We start from the raw sequence: 6,057 nt of genomic DNA, 5'->3' as shown, positions 1-6,057 counted from the left end.
TCGTGAAAACAAGAGATTTTCTTCATGAAAATTGTGCCAAATGCAGAGAATTGTGTGTAGTGTTTTGAAAAAAAGTGTGTTTTAGAACTGCAATTTGAGTGTAAAGCAGGAATTGTGCTTGTAGTTTAGCAGAATTGGTTCAGGGGGTGGGTGCATGAGTTACATGTTGTGGTCATTGTGTCTCAATTACCAGCATTTGTGTGTAAACAATTGAGAAAAACTGTAAACATGGTTTTGGCCAATAATGCCATCAGGCTCAGAGAAATTCAAGCCAACATTATTGGTGACCATGCCATTTTCACTAATGTCCATCAGGTCTCTCTGTCAACACTGGCACTTATCCTGAAAAGAAATCAGGTCCAAATGAAACAACTGTATCCTTTTGAGCAGAATTCAGAGAGGGTCAGATGGTTGCGGCATGAGTATGTGGAGGTATGTATTGTTGACTTTACTGTAGCACTGTGATGTTGCATACTGCACACATGACCTTTTGACATGTACATTGACTGTATACTAGATCTATTCTGAACTACACAATCTTGTCTCTCACTGTATTTCAGAGTTCTACAGATGGATGCTGAGGAAATCCAGCGTGAATTCAACTACATAGATGAGGCAGGGTTCAACCTCACCAAAGCAAGACGGAGAGGCAGAAACATCATTGGCCACAGGGCTATAATCAATGTCCCAGGGCAACGTGGGGGACTCACCACACACCACACATACTCACATTTTTAGACCGATTGCACAACATAGTCACAGCAGGTAACCAAATGCACCAGACGCAATACATAGTCATCTGGGACAATGTGTTATTCCACCGTGCTGCTCTGGTCCAGAACTGGTTTCAACACCATCCACAGTTCACAGTCCTATACCTTCCACCATTCTCTCCTTTTCTTAACCCAAACGAAGGGTTTTTCTCTGCATGGCGGTGGAAGGTTTATGATCTCCGGGCCCAGGCTCAGGTACCCCTCATTCAGGCCATGGATGACGCCTGTGACCAAGTCAACGCCGTAGCTGTGCAAGGGTGGATTAGACATTCAAGGCAGTTCTTCCAACATTGTCTTGCAAATGAGGATATCGCCTGTGATGTGGATGAAATTCTCTGGCCAGATCCACTTGGCGAAGAGATAATGTCTAGTATTTTCTATACTGTATTTTCTGCTTTCTTTATCAGATTTTTTAATTTTATTTATTATTTCTGTAATTTTTAACCTGTACTGGATACAGTATTTTATGTTTGTTGTTGTTTGCTGGGATAACAGTGTTATGCACACTACTGCAGACATGTTTTGTTGTGATTCTCCATGTTGACTGATTTGGGTGTATGGAGAGAAATAAATTATATTTTCCTCAGTCTGCAGCATTGGTCAAGTGTTTGGTGAACTTATTGTATATTTGCACTTTCTCTGTGCACTTCATATACAGTACAGTACTCTAATCACTGAGAAGTAGAATTGCTAAAAGTGTTTAAGGTTAGCACCAGCAGTGTGTAACTGGTTCAAACAGAATTAAGTAATATGAAGCGTGTGTGTGTCATATGGTGACAAAATATGTTTTTTATAAATTAGTGTATAGTTTTGACAAGAGTGTTTCATTTTGCAAAGGGTCTGAGGTGTTCTGCTAATTGGGTGTTTGGTTTGCTAATTGTGTGTAGTGTTTTGAGAAAACGGGACCTGTTTTCAAAATCGTGCTCACGCAATCGAAAAAAACTGTAACCCTATATTATTTATTTATTTATTTTTCAGACAGCTGAATATCACTTTAAAAAGTCTACTACAAATGTTCACAATGGTTACACAGCTAACCTGAATCTAATATAGGCAGTCTTTCCAGTTCTCCCTTTATGTCCAACAAGTATGGTGGCCCTGAAGTGCAAATCACAACGGCAAATCAGAAAACACAACAACAAATCAGAAAACACAACGGCATTAACCAAAACGGCAAAGGTAGGTACCCTCGGGTGACATGAATCGTCGCTGATTGAACTGGTCCGTCCTTTGAACTGGAAGGACATGGTTTACATGTTTTCAAAACAAGAGCGCAGCCAGTGACGGCGTACACGCTGCTATTACAGTTTTTGCCGAATGCTTACACACATGTTGCAGACTTTGGCTCACTGTGTCATAACTTAACACACAGCACACAGCACATGAAGATAAACTCCTAACTTATATGGCAAAATGAAACTCTTTAAACAAAACCTAACAATCCCATTTCAAAACTGTTTTTAGCATCAAAACATTAAACACATGCACCTTTGAATTACTCTTTCCTAGTGTGGCAAGGTGAAGAGGGCCCGGGCGGAGGGGATTGAACCCACACCTCCCGGGTAAGAGTCATGCACGCTTGCCAGTCAGCCAAAGGGACATCCCCTTGGCCAAGTAGCCAGGGCACATGATCAATTGGAGGCATAGTGACCGGAACCTCAACTGTCACAAATGGAAGTGTCTTTTTGCTGTCTGTCTGTGGTCAGCGTGATGCTGTCACAACTGTGCAAGATGCAAACAGGAAACTTTACAGTTGCGCATTTGGCATAAGAATGAAGGCACTTTACAATAAGGTACAAAAAATGTGAGAAGTTGGGAATGACCTGAGTTAATGAATCATTAATGAGTAATTCTGAAACTGATTTCAGGAGTATATAGCAGATAATGATGAGTTACTGGAGAACAGACTGGGAGATAATATATTAATGAATCATTAAGTAATGATTAGTTCATAAATATCCGTAACTCTTGATTCACTTTCAACCAGCCACTGAGTGAAATGAACTAGTGATGACTCATAATTCCTAATTACTGAATCATGACTTACTCTTTATGTGTACCCTCAAGTAAAGTAAACCATCATACTGAGTAATAAACCAATAAAGACTCATTAGTTATTAATTACTTTATCATTAGTTACTCTTTTTTGTGTACTTTCATATAAAATGATACATAATACTGAGTAGTTACTGAGTCAACTTACCAGACTGTTGGTCATATATGCCTTTACCCACTTAGTCATTATTATTATATTTTTAGAATCCTACTGTCTCTGGTCTGTTATTAAAGAACTAAATGAGGAACTCCCAGGAAATACTCAGTACCTAATCATTAAGTAATGAGTAACTTTTCGGTATTACATAATTTTAAATGAAGGTACACAAAAAGAAAAGAAACGTGATGATATGTGATGAGGAATTAGTAAGTAACTCAGCCATTAACTCATCATTATCTACTTTATAGTCCTGAAATAACAGTTATTTAGGAATTACTCATTAACTATCAAGTCATTCCTGATTAATTCCTTACACGCTCCCCTGTAACTACTAACATTTTTCTGTAACTTACTGTAAAGTGTTACAGAGTGTAAACATGTTGACAGCCTACTGGTGTGATCGCATTATTAGTCATTTTAAAACTTATTAAAGTAATTACATTAGTAGTCAACATTACTGGTCCTTGTTTTTTTCCCCACATGCTGTCCCATGTCAACATGTGTTTTCATGTCTGGCAAGAGTTAGCTGGCTCAATGACTGCTGGTAGATTTCAGCTGGGACTTTCTCAACGACCTGACTGTACAATAAGTATCCTTGGTTCGCTTGGCTAGCAAAACCATAAAAGGCACACCAGAGATCACAACTGTCCCGATATTTATAGTACATGTTGAAAAGAACCCTTGCCAGTACCTGCAGGCAGACCCGGCTGCAGAAAACAATTTAAGGGGGGGCATTACATTTTTTCAGGGGGGCAAACTTTTTCAACCTACATTTTATTTGCTTCAGGCTGAACAATGGCTCTGTGACCACTCCTACAGTGCGGAGAAATAATTTTCCTCTTACTAAAAAGGGGCAGTTCATCCCAAAACTCCCAAACAAACAAAATAGTGTAGTGCTGTGTCCATTTATTCAACTCAAGCATTTATTCAAATTCTATCAAGTTTTACTCTTTCAAATAATCAGCCATCTACAGAACTTTTCAGTACGCTATTTTTCTACTTCTTCTCATCATCATTATCATTAATTATTATTATTAATAATATTGTTTAAAGTGAGCCTCTTATCGTTTAACAGAAAAATCATCATACAAGCAGCAACTTTTGCAGCCTTGTCAGTCTGATGGCGAGTTATCACTTTCTGTCATCACTAACATACTGTTAATAATCAAAGAAGCTCTGAGGCTTTGTTCTATATGTTATAATACAAGATTTCAGCATTGAGCTACAATCAGGCAACATTCATGACTCTGTACAGTCAAACTAACCAAAAGCTTATTATTGATCATCAGTATAAAGTTTCAGGGCTGTAACCACGGTAACTCACGGTGCCAAAGGGGAGGGAGAGACGCTGAATGAAGCCGTTTACACAGATACACTGCAGACAAAGTCCAGACTATAGTTGTTATTTCACACATGTAGCACACAACAGGAGACTCTCCGTGTCAGACGAGTCCTCACGTGCTGACTAAACTCAGCTGATAACGTAGCAGCGCGACGAGTCCCTGCTAGCTAAGCAGCTAAACTTTAGCGCAGCTCCGTCTTGAGATCCCGCCCTGTGTGGGTCACTGCACTGTCATTGGTCAGGCGAGCACGCTGTTAACGATACCATTGGCTGTAGAGTGTGGCAATCTGTCAATAAACATCAGCCAACAGTTCTCCGATCTACATTGATCTCACAAGTCGCCTCTGTTAAGTTTGAATGACGGAAGTCCGTCGTAGCGACGGAGAACTTTAATCCATGCGAACGCCACAGCTAACTAGCAACTCTATGAGCAACTGCGACCATGAACGTCAAGTACTAACAGCGTTACCCTCTCATGAGGATGACTCAGTGACCCGCCCCCCCACCACCTGTAATTGGCCAGCACGTTTCCTTCGTTCGTTGGTTGAATTGTATGATCGACAAATCGAGATAGGAATAATAGAGCGTTGGCCACTCCGAGGTAATAAACAAAACCCAAATAAAATAAACAGCTTCCAGCCCAGGGCGGGCACGGGTGACTCTGTGGGCGGGCACGGCCCGCCAATGCCCGCCCATGCCGCCGGGACTGCCTGCAGGCCATTATAGAGATAACTCCAAAAACAGCCCAAACTCATTTGGAGCATGCAGAGTCCCCTTACACAATGATGCCCTCAACACCAACCCAAAACAACAAGTATCCCAATCTTAACTCAATCTACTGTCAAAGTTTGGGTCAAATGTTTTTCTTCCAGCACACTGAAACATGAAATCCAGGCACTGATCAGTCCTTCCTGACACACATGTGAAGCTCGATTACAAAGGATTGTGGAAAACAAGGACTGCTCATCCTACTGAGGAAAAATTAGCTTAAAGCACCCATGAAAATAGTGTGTCTTTACTTAATCTGACTGGAATTCGGACTTCATGTGTATTTGCATGTGCTGCTACCTGCAAGGGAGCTTGTGCGTGACATGATGTGATGTAACTCTCTAAAGCTCTTTTTTTGTGCTTAGTTTGTGACTGGTTTGCCACACCTGGGCTTTTCATGTGTCAGAGATCTTCCCTGGAGGTAAAAGTCATCAGTGACACTTCGAATAGAACTGTCAAATTCTTTCCAGCCCTCCTACATTCCAGACGACATGTCTCTTGATTTGAATTGAACATTTGAGGTTAAGATTTTTTCTTTTGTGTTGTGCAATTTGATTGACACCACATGTCCAACCAGTTATCAAACACTCACACGAAATGTGTTTTTAAAAAGTAAATATAGACACAACACAGACTCTCTATTCAGAACCAAACAAATGATGACTCATTTGACCTTAAACCCAAACAGTATCTATAAATACTAATTAATATGTTGGCAGATCTTTACAATGATGCCATGCCAGTAACTGTATTATCTATGCTGTATTATACATTATGTTTTAAGACTTACATTAAATATTAGGCACTTTAAGCTCAATTTCTTCATGATGAGTTAAATAAAACAGTTTAGTTTAGATTCTCACACATGCTAAATAAATAAGCTTAATAACTTTTGCTCTTTCAAAATATATTGTATCTCATAATGGCAGTAATTAGGCACCTGACATTGTCAAGTTGTA

The sequence above is a fragment of the Pagrus pagrus genome, assembly GCF_965226575.1.
Source record: "Pagrus pagrus genome assembly, chromosome: 9".
NCBI classification, from domain to species: domain Eukaryota; kingdom Metazoa; phylum Chordata; class Actinopteri; order Spariformes; family Sparidae; genus Pagrus; species Pagrus pagrus.
The sequence above is the reverse complement of the archived record's forward strand: the minus strand, read 5'-3'. Positions refer to the sequence as shown.